Below are 20,451 nucleotides of genomic sequence, written 5' to 3'. Positions count from 1 at the left end.
GAAGAATAAGAGGTAGAATTTTGGAACACAGTGCTACCCTGGAAAAATCATAGATTCCAGAATTTTCTCCAGGAAAAAAAAAAGCAAATGCACTAATGAAAGAACTTCACCTTCCCCTGACTGTGGTCTTGTAGGCAGTAAATTTCATTATTGTTTAATAACTATTATTATCTCCATTTTATAGTCGAGGGACCTGAGGCTCAAGCGATTCCCCCAAGATTAGAGAATTTTTTTAAACAACGGCTGAACACGCTCCTCTCATTCCAAATTTTGTGCTCTTCTATGCTACTCTACTCTGCCTTTGGACATGACTATTTTGTGCTATTTATAGTTTCTGCACTTATCACTTTTTTCTTAGTATTGGTGAATTTTTTAAAATAAGACTCCAGCCTGTTTTAACTGTGCTGAAGGAAGACAAAGAGGAAAGTGTGTGTCCGCACGTGCACCTGGGTTCAAAATACCAGGCAGGGTGTTGGGGTGGGGTAGGGAGGGGTGGGCGGAGTGGCAGAGGATCCCCTCTGGCTCTGATCGTGAAGAGCTGGGGCCTTAAACACAGCGCTCCCTCAACCTCCCACAGTGGGGTAGGGGTCAGGTTGCCTGTGCCCGGCCCCAGGCCTGCCCAGCCCCGCGGTGGAAAGGATGCTTGGCTCAGAATTAGGCTGCTCCCCGCGGGGGTAACTGCCTGGCAGCCAGGGTGGGACGCACCTCTAGGAGGACAGACAGAGAGGTATTCAGAGGTTGAGACAGGGACAGACAAAGGTGGGGAGGAAGCGCTAGCATGAAAGGCAGAGACAGGAACCCAGAGGGGGAACAAGGGAGCTATTCAGAATTAGAGAGGGGAGGCCGCTGGGGCGGGAGAGAAAAGACAGAGAAAGAGAGAAGAAGGAGACTGACTGGCAAGGGGATGGTGGGCGACAAAAGGAGGAGGAGAGAGAGCGGAGGAGTGGGAAAGATGGGCAGAAAAGAGACACAGGCGAGAATGGAGAGAGAAAGAGAGAAAGCAGAGAAAGAGGAAAAAGGGAGAGGCAACAAAAAAAGAGGAGAGGAGGAGAAGGGAAGGAGAGGGGAAGGAGGGGAGGGAAGGAGGGAGAGCTGAGAAGACCAGAGGGAGGCAGCGAGCAGAGCTGGGAGCGAGAGGGAGAGCGAGCGGCGACGCCGAGCGCTACGGGGCCGGTGGGTGGGACCGCGTGCTAAGCCTTTTCTTTCTCTTTTTTGGGGTGGGCGGCGGATCTCCGCCGAGATAACCCAGCCAAGCCCCCTGCCCCGCGTCCCAGCGAGGGGCCGCAGCTGTATAAATATCGGGGGTGGGGGAGCGGGGCTGCTGCCCAGGGGTCAGCGACACCGGAGAAGGCTTTGCTGTCATTAGCTAATTGAGCCCCAGATGTTAAGAAAAGGTTACGTCCTCCTCCGGAGAGTTTTTCTTTTTAAACTCTTTACACAGATTCCCCGGCCAAAATGGCCGGGAGCGCCGGGACCCCCGCCCCCAGCCGCCTCCTCCGGCCCCGCCCCCCCCAACCCCCCACGGGGCCCCAGCCCGCGGGCTCCCGGGGCCGCCCGCCGCGGCCGCTGCCCCTGTAATCCAAGTGGCCTGCCCGGAGGCGCGGCGGGCAGGAGCGGCGGGGACCACCGGCGGCGGAGCCAGCCCCCAGCCCGGGCCGCCGACTGGGAGGTCAGCCCGGAGGGAGGGCGGAGGGGAGCGGGGGACCCCGGGGAGCGGGGCTCTCAGGCTCTTAATCCCCCTGAAGGTTGCAGATCAAAGACGCCAGTACAGAGGCAAAGGCGGCGCGGGTGGGGGCGGGGGGCTGACTCCGGCCGCAGCCTCCCCGCTGCTCTGCGGGCTGGGGCTCCCGGGCCAAGGACCCCCGGCTGCCAGCCCAGGGGAGGGGCTCTGGCTGCGGGGTGAGGACCACAGGCCTGCGGAAAAGTCGCCCAAGCGCCCCCACGGGGCCTTCAGGGAACTCCCCCCTCCCCGGAGGGCTAAGGGAAGAGTGTTTGTTCCCACCACCCCCAGAGAACAAAACTCTAGAATGCCAGGCCCTTGACGTGTATATTCTTTCATTTAATCCTTCACAGCAATCTAATGGAGTTTCAAAAATTCTTATTATTAGTTCATAAATGAGGAAACAGGCGTCTAAGAAGTTAAAGCCGCTAGGCCAAGGACACACACCGCTAGAAAGTGGCAGAGCTGGGATTCCACGAGGCCAGGCCCTGCCCTCCCCATCCAGCTACTCTTCTCCAGCCCCTCGACCCTTCCCTCTTCTCTCGATTCTTCTTCCTCTGTCCTCCCAGGCTCCTTCAGCCCCAGAGGAACGCAGCCACCCACTCTGTGGCCCTGGCAAGTGGGGTGGGGGTGGGGGAACAGCGTGGTGCCAAGGGTGGGGCCAGTGTGGCAACAGCTACAGGCTAAATGTGCGGGATGGGGCTGGGCAGGCATGTGCCTGGGTTGCATCTGAGCTGAAAGAATGTTCATGTTGCCCCTGCCCCAGAGGTGGGGCTGCCTGCTCAGAATAGAACCAAGCAAGTCAGAGCTGGAAGGGGCCTTCCAGATAGATGATCTGATCCAACCCACTTGTTTGACAGATGTCTCTGAGTCCCAGAGAAGTGAGGCATACTCCCCAAGATCACACAGCTAGGTGGTGGCAGAGCAGGAATGAGTGCCCAGGAAGAGCCCTCCGCTGAGTGCCACCTCCCGCCCTGTGCTGGAAGAGCTCTGCACCCTGCTTGTTTAACCCTGCAGCCATACTGCAAGGCAGAGGTTATTGTCCCCATTCTACAGATACGGAAACTGAGGCTTGGAGAAGCTGAGTGTGCCCAGGGTCTCCTGGCTAGCAAGTGGTAGAGAGCTGACTGTGAACCAGATCTTCCTAACACCTTCCCTTTCCACACCCCCAGAACACTGGGGCTAAGGAATGGAGATTGAGGGATGGAAGAGTGTCATGCACTCAACAGCTCTAGAGATGCACGGGGAAGGGGACATAGGCTGGGAAAAGTCCCATCCTGCAACTTAGTCTAGATCCGCTCTCCACGGTCTCCCTGAAATGGCCCAAAGACTGAGGTCCTTTCCAAATTCCCCGTTGAGAGTATTAGTGGTGGGGGGAAAGAATGTTAGCTGGTGGCCCTTCTGAGCTGTAAGGGTCTGGAGACGCAAAAGAGGCCTTAATCCACAGGCTCCCTCTGATTTTCTACTGGGGGCAGGGGAGGCTGCAGTTCAGCTCCAGGTGAGTGAAAAGGCCCTCTGGCCTAGCTGCCCCGCCCCAGAACCACACCAGGCTTCTCTGGGGGCACAGACGATGCTCCATAGTCAGACTCCAAAAGCTTCATCCTCCTGCCTCTCCCCCTTCCCAGCCTCCTTCCGTGGTGCTGCCCCACGTCTTCATTTCACTCATTCATCCATAAATACATTCCACAAAAATCCATCAAATACCTACCATGTGTCCACTGTACCGGGCACTGGGGACACAGCAGAAAGCACACTGCCTTTCGGAGGTTGCAATCTAGCAGAAAAGCAGAGTTAACCAAATAGATATCTAAACAAATTTATAATTACAAATTGGGGTTATGAAGGAAAGTACTGGGTGCTTTGAGAAATTATAACAATAAGAGGTCTATGTATGGAATGATTATTGAGACAATAGAGGCTAAAAATTATTATTACTAATAATTACCCAAACAGGAGGAGTGAGGCACCCCCTCTCTTGCACTCATGCCCACACACCCCCTGCAGTTCTTGGAGGGTCTCCAGTCTTCCCCCAACGGTGACTGCCCAGTCTGTCCTGGGGGGCCCAGTTGATATGGGTGGGAGTGAGGTGATTAGATGGTGGCCCAATGCCAACAGTCCCCTCTGCTACCCAGCTCAGGATTGGGGAGGGCTCCGTCCAGAAGTGGGTGGAGGCTGGGCGAGAGGGTGTTGGCCCAGGTAGCAGGTCAGGGCTAGGATTGATACTGGGAGTCCTGGCAGGGATGGGCTGGGTCTGGAGGAGGGGGCAATGTGCCCAACTGGTGGGTGTATGAGCCTCTGGCGTCACCCCAGGGAGAAAGCCCTCCCTGCTCTGCCCCCTCACCAGGTCCTTCCATACACACTCACACTTACACACGTACACGCTCCCTGACCCTCTAGGGAAGGGCTGGACCAGCCTAGGAAAAGTGTACAGCTGGACAGGCTGCCTTGAAGTCCCAGAGCCTTGGGCTCAAATCCCACTCAGCCTGTTCCTGACCTCAGTCAGGCTCTTGGTATCCCTGAGTGTCCTGTCCCCTCTCTGTTCTTTGAGAGAGCTAGAGCCGTTGTCTTGTATGGCTGTGAGGATTTGATGAACTCATGCATGGAAAGTACCGAAAACAGTACCTGGCCCATGGTTTGCCATTAATAATGATGGCTGTCACTCTCATTATATAACATGCTAATTAATATATAATGGTAATAAAGGAAACCTCACTCATGCCTTCTGGGCTCCCACATTGTTCCCTGAGTCTCTGTGGGAGGTCACTCCCACGGTCGACCTCCTACGAGAAGGAGTTTTACAGGTCTGTGAAAATCATCCCAGCACCCCCAGAACTTCTTGGGGTCAAGACAGGACGCACACAGTAGGTGCTCAGCATTGGCTGGGATTGCTGGGGAGAGGTGGGCAGGGACAGTCTAGGAGACCCCCATGTGTGCTGCTGGGGTGAGCACAGCGCCTCCTGGCTTTGCACTCCAGGCTCTCTGAGCACAAGGCTGGCCATCCCACCATCCAGGGTGGGGCCTGCCTCGGCTCTCCACTCTTCTCGGGCTGGAGGGCCAGGCTGTAAAGGTCTGGCCTAGTTGAGCCTTCCCAGCCAGCCCGGCAGTCACAGCCACAGCCACCGCTGCCGGTTGAGCCGCTGCAGGGCACAGAGCACACCTGGAACCCATTAGGCTGAGCCAGGAGCTTGTTCCCTCTCGGCATAAATAGAGTGGAGGATTTGTTTTGACTACTTTAAATCGTGCAGATTTTAGGGCCTGAGAACTGGAAGCCCCCAATGCCCTGATGGACAAACAGACAAGAGACAGAGGGCTGAGGCAGCAGGAAGAGAGTCCAGTCTCGTTCCGGTTCCTCGTCACCGTCTCTACTTTGGCCTCTGATAATAATGATCACAGCCACACTCCGTGGAGTGCATGCTGTGGCCATGAGCCTTGCTCACGAGCCTTATCTTCCCAGTGACCATGCAAGGTAGAAATTAGAGTGCCCAACTTTCAGATGAGGAGGGACAGGGACTTGCCCAAGGTCATTAGGCTAGTAAGTGGCAGGTCTGGATTCCATACTAGGCTTGTCTGACACCAAGGCCAGTGGACATCTTTCCAGGGACCACCGAGACTGCAGGGGGCCTGGGGTGGAGCTCTGGGTCACTATCAGGAACACGAGGCACACAGAGCTGCAATTGCTCAGACCCTCCCCCCAGCCAGAGGACAGGCGTCTGATCCTCTGCACTGGGCTCCTTCTTCCAAGTTGCCAGCTCCTGACCTCAACTGCCCCAGGCAGTTGTGCCCCCCAGGTCAGAGTCGAGTTGACCTTGGCGGGAGGGAGAGTCTGTGGGCCCTGGGCTGCTGCCAAGGCCTCACGAAATGAAAGAGAACCTTGTCCCATCCCACACAGGGCTCATTCTCTGAGCACTCTCGAGCCAGCCAGGCCCCCATGGACCAAGACCTGATCCCTCTGCGCCAGCTATTCATAGACTCACAGAAGAGCATCCGTCGCCAGGAGCAGGGCCCTTAGAAGTCCCCAAGCCCAGCCTATAAACTTTACACTTATGGAAACTGAGGCCCAGGGACAAGAGGGACCCCCTCAAGGCCACAGAGTGAGTAAATGGCAGAACTAAGACTCAAACCCTATTCCTTGCTTCCCAGACCTGAGCCTTTGCCCAGGGATCCAGGACCTCACCCTAAAGAGGCAGCCCTGCCTTACCTCCCTCCCTCATAGAGACAGCCACAGCTGTGCTCCCTGACCCCTTCTCCACTCGCACAGAGGGACCAGCCATAAATGCTTGTTGGATTCTCTATTTCTAACTCTTCAGTCATCTCAGCTACCCAACCCAGAGAGGGCTGCCTTGTGAGGTAATGAGTGCCCCATCCCTGGGAGTGGTCAAGCAGAGGCTAGTTGCCCACCTGTTATGGAGGTTACAGAGTGGGGACACTGCTGTGTGAGAAATGGTCTCTCTAGACATTCGCAGCTGACCTGGCTGGACTTCTCATAGTCCTGGGGCAACCCAATGAAGACGAGGCCTCACAAGAGCGGGGGGCCCAGAGGAGGGCCCATGCGCGTATTGACCTCATCCTTGAGGGCCTGTAAAGGTACAAATCCTTGAGATTGGGTGAGGTACTGTCTGGGAACCCGTCAACCATCCCTTCTCCTCTAGGCTTCTCACACTTCCTTCACCGTGGGGAGCCCACAGCTCAGACAACAGCAGCTCTGGTCCCCACAAGAGCCACCCAGCAAACTCCAGGCCCACTTAGGCCTCTGATTCCATTGTCCCCTGCATCTTGGGGCACAGACACTTGGAGCTGTATCAGGGTTTGAAATCCTGGAGGAAAGTAAGGCCTCTTGGGAAAGGGGAACCTCGGTGAGAGGTTTCAAGGGAGGTTGGACCAGCCTCCTCCCAGTTGGCCCCAAGCTGTGCCTTCAGTGTGGCCCAACTCAGTGGGTCTGTTCAGACTCAAGAGTAGGCACCTGGAGAGGCCTGGGCCATTGTGTCCCCATTCCCTACCCACCCACATACACACTCTAGGGAGTTCCCTTAAGAAAGAGCTCTGAGACCTGGAGAAGAAGTGAACCAGGGGGTGGGAGGGGAGCTTAGGGCAGAGGAGGGGTTGGTCAAAGTTATCTTCCTGGGAAACGCTAATATAACATTGTTGCAAAGAAAACATTATTTTCTAGGAAATAAACACACTACTGCCCTTCATCATTCTCTCAGAGGCATAAACTGTACCTCAAAAGTCAGCCCCTTTTGCTGGTTGAAATATCTTGATGTATCATAAGGGGAATCTGGTTGAAACTGGGTGAGGCCCTGGGTCCAGCAGGGACCAGAGGGCAGCGCAAAGAGGTGCTGAGGGCTCTGTCAATAGCCGAGGGAATCTGGACAGGGATGGCGTGAGGGGCAGGAACAGGACATTGGGAGGAGAAGGTGGAGCAGAAGGGCTGAGAAATGGCCATGTGAACCTCTGCAGGAAGAGGCCAGTGCTGGCAAGGCCAGGGGTTAGGACGGAGGCTGCTGATGTTCAAGGGCACAGGGTCAGCTGCACTGTGCTGGCTGCATCCCCCTTCCGCAGCCCAGATGGTTGGTGATGACCCACAAGGCACAAGCCCAGAGTTCATGTGTCTCTAGTGTGGCAGTGGCCAAGTGGGGCAACAGTGCAGGAGGTCACCAGCCCTGGCAGGAGGGGTGAGTGGGAACAGGAGAAGCAGAGACAGAGTCCTTGGAATACTGAGGTGGGGGCGGGTGGGGGTGGGGGTGGGGGGCGGGTTGTGAGGGTTCCTGGGTCGCTGGCATGGAAGCTGGGGCCACTTGATTATTATTGCTACTTGAGTATTAAAGGAAAGAGGCAATCCTTGGAAGGCTGAGAGACTTGCAGACACCAAAGAGGTGGACACAAAATAAACAATGGCGTTTGACGAAGAATCTGCCGTGCCAGGCGTTTACATACGTTGTTCCACTTACTGGCATAAGAGCCCGGCCAGGGAGGCATTATGATGCTCTTTTTTTTTTTTTAAAGATTTTATTTTTCCTTTTTCTCCCCAAAGCCCCTGGATATATAGTTGTATATATTTTTTTAGTTGTGGGTCCTTCTAGTTGTGGCATGTGGGATGCTGCCTCAGCATGGCTTGATGAGTGGTGCCATGTCCGTGCCCAGGATCCGAACCAGCGAAACCCTGAGCAGCCGAAGTGGAGCCTGCGAACCCAACCACTCAGCCACGGGGCTGGCCCCTATGATGCCCATTTGACAGAGGCAAAAACAGAGGATCTGAGAGGTCATGTGCCCCACCCAAGGCCACAGTTATTAAACAGCAGAGCCTAGACTCTTGACAGTTGTCCTGCCAGCTCCAGGGCAATATTCTTTCTTCTGCCAAGCACTCAGAAGAGCTGTAGAGTAGTGTCAGAGGGTGCCAGAGTGCGACTGGACCAACCTCACACCCTTTTACTTCTGGGGAGACAGAGGCTGGAGAGGCCAAACAACTCGTCTGAAGTCACACAGCTCCTCAGGAGTTGAACCAGGCCAGAATCCAGGGCAATAAAAACGTTCTGAATGCTGACCAGTGGGCCCCTTCCCCATCAATCTGTCACAGCCACCCTGGTTCAGCTCCCGTGGTTGTGAAATTGTTTTCTCAGACCCCTCCCCCGCCACACACACACACCTGTTGTTTCGGGGGGTTTGGGGCCGGGCCCTCTGAGCAGGATGCTGCCCCTCATTTCAGCCTTCCCTCCCCCGCAGCCCATCGGATGGTCTGTGCCCTCCTCCCCAGCCCCAGCCCTCAAGGGACCCTGGGGTCTCTGGTTTTTGTCAGGCCTGAGAGCTGGTGGGATTGATTTATGAGAGGAGCCCCTACCCCCACCTCGCCCTGAGCCCTTGGTCCTCCTCCCCCTTCTCCTCCTCTTCCTCTTCCAACTCCTCCTCCCCTGCCTGGCTGCCTGCTCAGTTTTCCACAGAGTCAGGATTTCCCTGGGGCTGGGGGCTCAAGCCAAGAACAACACAAGACCGGTTCCCCCACCTCCCCTGCCCCTCCCAGCCCCCTCCAGCTCGCTCACCCGCCACTGTGGCCGCCTCAGTTGAGAGGAGGGGTCGAGAGGAGAGGTCCAGGCCCAGCCTGATCCCCAAGGAGGGGCCAGAAGCCGAGGTCCCTCCCATCGTGAGCCCTGGCTGCCCCCCTTCCTTCCCTCAGAAGTACCTTTCTTCTAGTGCTCCCACTGGGGAGTGCATGGAGGAGGACTTTGGAAGTCCACACTGCGGTGGGGAAGGACAGAGGGAATTCTGAGAGCGCCCTGAGTTGGCGGGTGGGGGTGTCAAGAGTGGTAACTGCAACTCAAGACCCACACTCCAAGGGGGCGGGTCAGGGAAGACTGGGAATCCACACTGGAGGCGGAGAGGATTCTGGGAGCCTCTATCAGCTCTGGTCGGCGGAAGGGCAGAGAGGCCTCTGAGACCCCCACCCTGGAGGTGAGGGGAGTAAGGTCTTCAGATGGTCAGTGGGCTCAGGGAAAAGTGGGAAAGAGGGTCCCAATTAGTTGCTGGTTCCCTCTCCACAGGGTGGGACTTGAGTGCTAAGGGAGGAGATGGGGCCAGAAAGCAGGACAAAGGCAGAGTCCCGCTCATTGTGGGTGGTGTCGGAGGAGCAGCAAGCCAGAAAACCCCAGGGCTGGGGTCAGGGTAGGAAGAGTCAGGACAGGCGGCAGGGTCATAGCTTGTGTCTGAGTCCTGCTTCCGTCTGGCTCTGAGACTTGATTTTGGCCCTTGAATCTAGAACAGGAGGCATGGGGGTGGGGCGGCTGAGGAACTTTGTTTCCTCCCTGAGAAGGGGCCTGGACACCCAGACCACGGCAGGCAGACAGACAGAGCCTCTCCCTAGAAACAAGCTCTCCAGACTCCGCCTGTGGCTGGCCAGGCAGCTGGACAGGAGCTAGTGCTGGACGAGGAGCCTGCTGTCCTTGCCACTCCCTCTCTCAGCCCGGCCTCTAGCAGCCTCCCCCGCCCCCATCAGACAGGCCTTCATCCCTCTCCAGGCAGCGTGAACCGGCGACCCCTCTCAGGCTGCCCTTTCACACAGCAGCTCCTTTGATGAGTCTCTGAAGACCTGGTTCTCCGCCGCGTGCCCCTGCCTGGCCCCACAGTGAACCCCCATTGCTCACCCCTCCCTTCCTTCTGACCCGTGCCTATCCCTCGCTCTGCCTGGGTAGGAGAGGCATTCCCCAGGCCCCCTAGAGCAGCTCTGCTCTGTGAGAGGACCCCCAGACACCTCCCCAGTTAGGACAAGGAAAGAGAATCCATTTTTTAAGTCACACCTCAAAGCCTCAGCCATCTACTCCTCCCCACCCAACCCTCAGCAGAGTTCATCCTTGTACCCAAGGCTTAGCACAGAGCAGAGGACTTAAAAGGGAAACAGAAATTTTGAATGAATACTTGGGAAGATAGAGTCACAGGGGCTCCTCAGTCAGAGGTCAGGGGCAGGGATGTGGGAGGGTCACAGCTGGGCAGTCCTAGAGAGTGTCAGTGCTGGACTAGACCCGATCCCTCTAGGAAGGCCGGATGGCTGGCTGGGGCACCTGGCCTCTCCCTCCTATATCACAGCAGGCAGCCCAGGGGATGACTGTCCCCTTCTACCCATCACAGCTCAGGCCTGGGCTCCTCTTGGGTACACACATCGGAGTCTGGTCTAGCCCCTCCTCCCTCAGCCAGGGCCCAACCTCCTCTACCCGCCTGGTAACCCCCCTCCCCCCAGGCCAAATCTGGCCAATTTGTTCTGAGACAGGGTTCTGGTTTCATAGCCTCATTTGAATGATTTCCAACCAGAATTCCTGCCTCTTCCTTTTCAAAGCTCTGCCCTCCCCTCCCCCAGCCTCCCTTCTGCCTGAGCTGTGGCCTCAGCCAAGGCTGGTGTGGAAGGAGAAGGGATGACCCTCCCCCCACTTGAAATGACACTGCCCACCTCCCCCCACCCCGGGGCACTCCCAGCCTCCACGTGGCTTGCAACCCCAAGAGGAGGCCCTGCAGGGTGACCACCCAGAGCTCTGTGTCAGGCCTGAGAATGTGGGAGCTTGGCCTCCGCTGGCTGTCTCCTCTGGGGCCTCAGTCACCCTGCCTGTGCCAGGAGCAGATGATGTTCTAGAGCTGAGCACAGTAGAGGTTAGTTGTCAAATGAGAGCAAATTTCCATCCCTCCCACTAGCCAGCCCCGCCTGCCCCCAGCATAGTCTCCAGCCTCAGGAGCAGGAAGAACTCTGTGTTTCGGATACCATAGCAAGGGCATCAAGAGGAAGCTGCCCCTTATGCACGGCCAGACTTGTGAAAAAATTACAGGCAGCCCCCAGGGAGCTGTTTCATGCTTCCTAACACTCCTTACCACCAGAAAGATCAGGCAGAAACCCCGTTCCCCCACCTCTTTCTGGAGACTGTGTTCTGACCCAGAGTCAGACCCCTACAGAGTAGAAAGTTTCTTCCTCCAGGACCCATGCCCAGAGGTAGGCAGAAAAAAATTTCTCCCTTTATTTACAAAAGATGAGTATAAGGCCCAGAGATACTTAGCAAATTGTCTAAGGTCACACAGCAGGACTTGAGCCCCGGCCACCTGACCCGCAGACTGATGTGTCCACCACCCTGCACTGCCAGGTCTGGGTCAGCCTGGAGGGCACTCCTCAGCCCAGGACGCCTGGCCCTCCTCCTTCCTAGGGGCTGCTGAGCAACTATCTGCAAACCCCACCCCTGGGAGGTGATCCTGGAGACGGGTCCAACAATCTGTTCTGCAGTTCAGGTGTGTCATTTCCTGAGCCCTCAGGTGGGGGCTGGGGTTGGGTATGGCCCTGTTGGCACGGGTTTAGCATCTTCATTTCCACACGCAGAACTGGGCTTCCGGCACAGAGCTGCATGTGGATCTGGGATCCCTGGTGCTGAGTCAAACAGAACAGCTCCCCGGTCCTCTCCATGCCACTAAAGCCAGACCCCTATGGGGTCCCTGTCCTAAAGGTCCCCTCTCTAAGGGGCTCTTGTCAAGGGTCTGACACCCTAGGTTCAAATACAGGCTCTAACCTTTACCAGGCATGTGACCTTGGTAAGTTACTCCCCTGAGCCTCAGTTTCCTTATGTGTAAAATGGGGCAAGAACGTTTTCCTTTCAACCTCATAGGATTGCTATGGAGATGAAACTACGTAAAAAGTCTAGTACAAGACATAGCCATTCCCTTCTCCTCCCTTCATGCATCCTGTGTTCAAGCCCAATTTAAAGATTTTATTTTTTCCTTTTTCTCCCCAAAGCCCCCGGGTACATAGTTGTATATTCTTCGTTGTGGGTCCTTCCAGTTGTGGTATGTGGGACGCTGCCTCAGTGTGGTCTGATGAGCAGTGCCATGTCCACACCCAGGATTCGAACCAACGAAACACTGGGCCGCCTGCAGCGGAGCACGTGAACTTAACCACTTGGCCACGGGGCCAGCCCCTCAAGCCCAGTTTAAAAGGAGCAAGTGCCCCCAGCAGAGTCAAAAGTCTAGCTATTTAATACTATATGTAGATATCTGTAAAACCGAAGGCAAGATTCCCAGCCTCTGTTCTTCCATCTGAAAACATAAACATGATGGAGATAAAATGAGATGGGAGAAATGAAAGAAAGTAGTGGGGAAGGAAGAAGGTACCGGTCTTGGTTTCCAGCCCCCCTTAATCTGTGTGCTCCCCACTGAGGTCTGGCTGTGGGAGACGGCCCTTTCCTGGGTCGGAGGAGGAACCCACTCCCCCTCTTTCCTCCCAGGGCCACTCTAGGGTCTCCATGACTCATCCTGCACAACAAGCAGCTCTTTTTTGTTAAGCACAGAGCTGGGTGCCCTGCCTGCTGGCGCCTGGCCCAGAGAGGGAGGGTCAGGGGCTGTGGGAAGGGTCTGCTTCCTCAGGGGTTCCAGGGCTAGCGCCCGCTCCCACCAATACTCTCATGCTACTTCTTCCTGCTCAGGCCTTGGAAATTTCCAGGGACCTGAGCTTGTAGGGGCAGGAAGCAGGAGAGGGCTTCTCAAGGAGGTTCCCAGAGGCCATGGGGACCCTAGACCCAGGATGTCAATCATCCCCCCTGACCCGCACTTCTTCCTAAACAGACACCAAGCAGAGATTCCTTAGTTTATCTTCTCCCAGAAGAAAATGAAATCTACATACTTTACTACTTCTCGAACGCATTTGTTAATGGCCTACAACGTGCCTCACACTTTGTTTGGATCATCTTGTTTCATTTTCTCAGTGACCATGTGAGGTAGGTGTTATTAGTTCATTTGACAGATAAGGAAACTCAGAAAAGCTAAGTGAGTTGTCCAAGGTCACACAGCTCTCAGTGGAGCTGAGCACTTAACAATTCGATGCCTTCAGAGGTGGATCCTGCCTCCTAACCCAGCAAGGCCTCCTTCCTTCCCGTCTGCCTGAATGCTACTTCCTAAAACCCCTTCTCTACCTGAGAGTAGATATGGCTGTCCTACCAGCCCCACAGAACACCCCTGTCCCCTGACACTGTGCCCCTAACACTTTCTGTGACACTATTAGTTTGCCATTCTAATCACAACCTTCCAACCCTGGCATTATTATTGACACTGCAACAGAGGTCAGAGGGAGGAGCCCTCACAATCCCCACTTGCCTTCTCCCTAGGCTGGTTGTTTGGAAGGTGCTTTCCCTGGACATCAAAGCAGAAGAGCAGGAGAGGAATCGGGATGGCTGGAATCTGTTCCAGGATATCTCTGTATTTCAAGTGAGGGTGGGTGAGGACCAAGCGTTGGTGCCTGGTTGTGGGTTTGTGTGTGGGGGTGGGGGAAGCGGGTAGGGCAGGACAGATTCTATATACCACTGTGGAAGAAATGGCCAACAGAAGGCATAGATATATCTAGGGGAAAGGGTAGGGACTATAATTTGTGACTTTCCTTACTCTCTTTTACAGTCCTAAATATAAGAATTCATTCCTTTATCCATCCAACCATCTAAACATCCACTCATCCATCCAACCATCCAATCATCCAGCCATTTAATCATCTAACTATCTGTCCATTCATTCATCCTTTTATCCATACACCTATTGTTTATCCATTCATCCAGCTTTCCATCCACCCACCCGTTTATCTGCTCATCCATCCATTCACCCATTCATCTACTTATCCACCTTCTCATCTATGCTTGTGGATCCATTCGTCTTTCCATCCCTCCATCTATCCTTCTATCCACTCATCCATTCACTTGCTTATTCTTCCATCTATTCACGTATTATCCATCCATTCATGCATTGTCTCATCTATACACCTGCTTGCCTGTTCTTTCATCCATTCTACCATTCATCCATCCACCCATCCATCCACATATCCATTCATCTACCCATCATTCATTCATCCAGCTATTCTTTTTTTTTTTTTTTGAGGAAGATTAGCCCTGAGCTAACTGCTGCCAATCCTCCTCTTTTCGCTGAGGAAGACTGGCCCTGAGCTAACATCCATTCCCATCTTCCTCCACTTTATATGTGGGATGCCTACCACAGCATGGCGTGCCAAGCGGTGCCATGTCCACACCCGGGATCTGAACTGGCCAACCCCGGGCTGCCAAAGTGGAACATGCGCACTTAACTGCTGTGCCACCGCACTGGTCCCCATCCAGCTATTCTTCATTCATACATACATTCACTCGTCTATTCATCTGTCCCTCTATCCATCCTTCCACTTACTTTCTCATCTACCCATTTTCTTATTCACCCATCCATTCATGCACTTGTCCATACATACATACATACATACACACATACATACATAATTTTATTCCATCCATCAATACATTCATCTATTAACTCATTTATATAGAATTAAATTAAATAATCTAATAAAGTTCTTAGCACAGTGCTTGGCACAGTAAGCATTCAGTAATGATAATCAATAGTAGATGTTTTTATTCTAAGATTTTGTTTCAGAAGCAGAATAGTGTGGGAGTGAAAAGCATCAGGTCTGGAGCTAGACTACCTGGACTCGAATCTTGGCTCTGCCCTTTACCAGTTCTGTGACCTTGGACAAGTTCCTTAATTTCTCTTAGCCAAGCTTTCCCATCTGTAAAATGGAAATGGTAAGAATATATTTCCATTGAGAGTTGGAAATGTAGAGTTGTCCCGAAGATTAAATGAATTACTAAATGTAAAACACTTAGAGTGGCGTCTGGCACATAAGAAGCCCTCAACACATTACTTTTATCATCCATCCATCCCTTGGGCATTACTGAGCCCCTATCTTGTGCCAGGCCCAAGCACGTCTTCCTGGGAAACATGCATCATAAAGATGTGATGCGTTCTTCAAGGAGCACACATCCAGGCAGGGAAGATAAACAGGAACATTTCCAATGCAGTGTGAAAAGAGCTCTCAGAGAGGCATGAAGGATGCCTGTAGGAGCAGTGAGGGGGCATTCCATACATACCCACCTCAGACTCTTCTCTTCTCTCTATAACTCTCCTGGGCAATCCTACCCACTATCTGAACTTCATCCCTGGCTTCCATGCTGTGCCTGACACTACAGCTCAGACCTCACTCCTGAGCTCCAGGTCCACATATTCAGTGGCTTTCTGGGCATCTCTCCTTGAATGCTTCAAATGGAGCCCACTGTTCTCCTTCACACATACTGTTCCTCTTCCTGTACTTTCTGAATCTATAAATGGTGCCAAAGTACATCCAGTCGCTCAGTCCTTAGAATCACCCAGGCTCAGACTCTACTATCTCTCCCCTCCCACATCCCATCAGTCACCAAGCATGTTACTACTTACTTTGCCAGATCCTTCACACCCATCTCCTCCTCATCTCTCCAGCACTTCCTCCTCAACCTATCTCCATCCAGGACCTTATTACTCCTCACCTAAACCTTGGCTTCCTCCCCTGCCATCCTGCCACCATCTCCATGTCCTCCAATCCCTCCCATGACAGCCTCACTCCACTTCCAAAAATACTGTTCTCATGATGTCACTCTCCTCTTCAAAATCCATCTGTGACACCTGGAATATTCCTATATTTCCGTGTCATTTGTCTTTCTCCTCCACTGGACTGTAGGCTTCTTGAGGGTGGCTCATGTATCTCCATTGCCTGAGGCTCAGTGCCTGGCAAAGAGGAAGGCTCAGCAAGTGTTTGTTGAGAGGATGCATTATGCTAGGAAAGTAGGAAGTGAGGGTGGGAGAAGGTGCAATTGGGGGTTGAGTAGTGTCGAAAAGTCTGCACCAGCTGCTGTGGAGGGTATTTTATTGGAAAGCAGCAAAACAAGAAAAGGATTGTTCAGAGGGATCATGGTGGGAATAGTCCAGGTGGGACAGGGAGAGAAGTGTACCCCAGAAGGCCCCCAGATGGGGAGAAAAAGGGGTTTGGGGACCAGAGATTTTGAAACTGGGCAGGCAGGAGGAAGTGGTGGGAGGCTGGGATATCAGACTTGCAGTCTTGGAGGAGATGGCTAAGTGAGAACCAGGATCAAAGTGTAGCCCAATGTGGTGTTGAAGGACAATTGGGAACGAAGCGGGAGGTCACTGGAGGTGAGAGTTCAACATCTGGGTGTGAAAGCCAAAATGCTGGAGCCAAGAAGAATCTGGTCAGCCAGGTACCAAGTCCCGGAAGAAGCCTGACTGTGAACCTGAGGCTCAGAAAGGTCAAGGGAGGTGAGGATGGGCAGAAAAGGGTACAAGGGAAGATTTCAGTAGTAGAAATGGAGGACATGGAGAGGATGCTGGGAGAGCAATGCCTGGGAGTGGTGCTGGGGGTGGCTGTGGGGGAAGGAGTGGCAGGGTGTGTAGGAGGCAGTGGTGTCTGGGGAAAGCCAGCTCCAATACCCTCTACATTCCTGCCGACACACCCTTTCCTGGTCTCTTCAGGCAAGTGCCACCTCTCTCACTTGCCCCAAGTTCAGTGCCCGGAGAAGGGAGAGAGGTTCAGGGAGAGTTGTCCTCTGCCCTCTCTCCTTCTCCCTGTCAAGCCAGGACAAAGTCGGGTAGGGGGCTTCCCCAGGTCCCAGTAGTCAGGGTCAAGGCAGCCACCTCTGGGCTGATGTCACAGCAGGCCTCCAGCCAGATCCTCTGTTTTCATTCCTGCTCCATGAGATGGGACTGATTAATGAGAAACAGGGACCGGGAGGCAACATGGAGGGACAGAACTGCTTGCCTGTCAGACCTGTACCCCCACCCCCAAGCTGGAACCCCATTCCATTCCTGGACAGTACTCCTGACACGCACCTTCCACCTGGAGGCCCGGCTCTCCGCCTCTCTCTTTCCTCTCGTCTCTGAAAAAGGCAAGCTGAGGCAGCCCTTGCCCATGTGTGCAGAGCACCCTCTTGGTGGGGAGAGTGTCATTCTGAAGTGGCCCAGGTGCAGCACTTCCAGGTTCCCTTAGGTATCCTGATGGAGTGGGAAGAACGCAGAATCATGGATAGGTTAGGGCTGATTCAGATTTTGGCTTTGCCGTTGCCTGGCTTTGTGTCCTCAGGCAAGCCACGTAATCTCTCTGAGCTCTTCTGTAGAAAAGGGGATAGAAGGCACCCTGTACTCAGAAACGCTGATGGACAGATGTGCCTTGCAGAGGGTAAAGGTAGAGCAGAGGGCTACAGAAGGAGCACCAGAGAGTGCCCAAGGAACACTATGGGGTTGTAGGACTGCTGGGAACAGGTGCCCGAGACTGGCCCTCTGAGCTGTGAGAAGCGGGTGGCCAAGTTGGGGATGGGCTATAGGGAAGGGAAGGCTTGGTCAGTGTCATATGTTGATGCACATATCAGTGTCCGCCTCTGAGCTGTGTGCCCCTTCAGGGAGTGGGAGCTGTAGCCAGTTCATCCCCATGTCCCCAGCTCCATACACTGGGACTGGCATATGGAAGGGCCCATTGAAGCTTTATTGAATAAATGAATGAGTGAGGGAAGGAGGGAGGGAGTGAATGAAGATATACTCAGGATCAGACACCAAAAGGTTAAAGGGACCTGGATGGTAATGGGGGCCCCAGCTCCCTCTGCTGGGCATCAGATAACTGCTTAGAGGACCCCCAGCCTTACCCAAGACTAGCTCAGGTCCCTAGAGCTGTGATTTGGTCCTGCACCTGTAACATTTACCTTGACTTGTAATTACATACATTCCTTTGTATGATTATTTGAATAGCACCCATGTCCCTCGTAGACTAAGCTCTTTGAAGCAGCAGCTCTCTCTGTCTTTGTTTGTCCCAGCATCCCTCGTGCCCAGCCTAATGCCTGGCACATAGTAGATATCCAGTAAACATTTTAAGAACCAATGAATATCAGAGGGAAGGAGCCCCACCCCCTCAACCAGACCCGGGATCAGTGTACTAAGGGGAGAAATGCAGAAACCATTCTCCCTTGGCAACTTGCTGTTCTCTACCCCTTAATGAGGTTCTACACCCTCACTGCCTTCAAACTGCCCAGGCCCCCAGGGCCTTACCCCAGGAAGTGGGCCAGGGCCTGGGCTAAGCCTGCAGCAAAACGTCCAGCATCCCCATGGGTGGCATGGGGTTGGTGGATTTCCCCACGTGCCTTGGTTTTTTCGACCCCTGCTATGCACCAAGCACTATTCAACATTTTCCTATCTGCTCCTATATTTTATTTAAACTTAATACTAATAAAAATAGTAGCTGACATTTTTGAGTGCTTGCTATGATCCCGGCACATACTTTACACGTGTTCACTGATTTAATGTTTGTAACAATCCCACGAGGTAGGAATGATTACTACACCTTTTTATAGGTGAGGGCATGAGACAGAGAGGTCAACCTGCCCAAGGAAGCTGGGCTTTGACCCCAGGTCTGCCCGTACACTCTAAATCTGCAGCCCTTCCCACTGTAATACTCCAGTCGCCCCAGATTTTCCAGGTTCTAATCCTGGATCTGGCCACTCAGGCTTGGATCTAAGGGCTGCTGTCCAGGTCCCCCTCCCTGGGGCCACCCTGGAGAAGGGGGATCCACGTGAGGACTGAGCACAGCCTGGAGCATCTTACTCTCCTTACCTGTCCCTACTGTCAGAGTTCAGGCATAGAGAGGGGCACAACATGGGTCATTTGGGGATACAACTGCCCCTCTGGGGCAGATGAGATGAGGGAGTTAAGGGGAAGCTGCCCCTCCCCCAGTCTCAACCCTCCCCGGCTACCCATGCATTGACCTCCCTTTTTAAGCACTAACTTGGGAGATCTAATTTTCTGCCCCCAGGAGAGTGTAATTAACCAAGTTAACCAAGACGGGGCAGATTAAGACCTCACTCTCTCTCCCTCCTTATCTGCCCCCAGGAAAGGCAGACCCCTCCTGAGTAATTCTTCCTCTGCCCTAACCACGGCCCGACCCCTCCTTGAATCCCCGTGCTCAGGGGTCTGAGGCACAGGGTAGCTGGGTTAGGTCGCCCAGATAGAAATGCACTGGGGCAAGTGCCTTCAAGGAAGACAGTGGCTTTCGTCTTTCTTTGCTTCCCTTCCCCCACCTCTTCTCTGGCTCGGCTAACTCTTAGGGTGTGTGGGTTGGGAGGTGGGGCCAGGGAGGGTCTTGTAACTGAGGACGTGTGAACCCGAGTAAGGGAGGTGACTTGGGGACATGATGTAAGTGTGGCTGTGGTAAGTGTAGCGTGCCCCAGTCTGCTGCTTCCCGTGGCTAAGTGGAAGGAGAGAGGTGTGCGTGCACTACATGCATGTGTACAGATCTGGGCGCACGCGGAGAGAGCTATGTGCGGTGCGCTGCACAGGACACATGCGGTGTGCTGCACAGGACACATCCGGAGTGCCTTATGGACCCGGCATTTCTGGGTTGAACACGTCCCTCAAAATCTTCGACCTGGGGCGCACACACCCAGTGTCCCCCTTACTGTGCGGCTGCCGGCCCCCGCTCCTGCCTTGGCGCTCAGTGTCCACCATCCCGCCCTGCCGGCGGACCCAGTAGGGGGCGACGTCTTACCTCTTCAGGTGGAGGCCCCATCCCAGACTCCCGCTAAGATGGTTAGAATGACGGGATAAGGCAGGGAGGGAGTCCAGGAGACATGGGCCACGGACCCTCCCCATCCCGGAGCCTCAGGAGTAGGAAGTGGACACTTGAGCAGGAGCTTGGTGCGCCCCCTCCCCTTTATCTCAGTCCTCGGCCCCGGAATGCGGCGAGGGGTGTGCCGGACGCCACTCAGCACCACGTCCCCTCCCCCGGCCACCCGCGACACCTTGCGCCGTTGACAGCTCTGGCGCCTGGGCCCAAGGCGGCCTCGGGCCCCCGCATCGTCCCTCCCATCCCCCGCCCTTGGCAGAGTCCCCATCCAGGAAAGAAAGGAGATCTCGATGGCTGCTCCCTGTCCCCCGCCCTCCTCCGACCCCGGGGGCTCCCAGGTCCGGAGCCTTGCTGGGCGCCCATCCCGGGGCCCCTCCTGCGGCACGGCGCGGCGCTTGCCTCCGCGGGGGGAATACCAACGAGCGGCGCCGCGGGAGGAGCCCGAGAGCGGGAGCGCGCCGCGGAAGGCCGGGGCAGGGGGTCCCGGGAGCCCGCGCAGCGCCACGGCCGCCCCCCGCCTCTTCTCCCCGCCGGAGCGCGCCGCGGGGCGGGCCCGCCCGCTCACCTCATGGGGCCTGGTCCCCTGCGCCTGAAATAGCCACCCCGGGCCTGTAGCATCGCAACCCCTAGCTACCTCCGCCACTTGGAATGCCCCTGCCGAGCTCTGCCCTGTCTGGAAACGTCTGGAGATGTGCGGGGCCGCGACACGCGAACTCGGTGATCCATGAGGCTTTGTCCATGCCCTTCCCCCTACCGGGTCCAGCCA

General features: G+C 54.8%; 1 long non-coding RNA gene across 1 annotated transcript; it reads right to left on the bottom strand.

The window, feature by feature from the left end:
- Positions 1-11,922: 11,922 nt before the first annotated feature.
- LOC139076942 (uncharacterized) lies at positions 11,923-20,374 on the bottom strand. Its single transcript, XR_011529033.1, has 3 exons — positions 20,251-20,374; positions 16,910-17,071; positions 11,923-12,268 (listed from the first exon to the last, which is right to left on the bottom strand). It is a non-coding gene; the product is annotated as an uncharacterized lncRNA (long non-coding RNA).
- Positions 20,375-20,451: the final 77 nt, after the last annotated feature.

Source organism: Equus przewalskii, chromosome 18 (genome assembly GCF_037783145.1).
Source record: "Equus przewalskii isolate Varuska chromosome 18, EquPr2, whole genome shotgun sequence".
NCBI lineage: Eukaryota > Metazoa > Chordata > Mammalia > Perissodactyla > Equidae > Equus > Equus przewalskii.
This window is presented reverse-complemented; position numbering and strand designations above follow the sequence as displayed.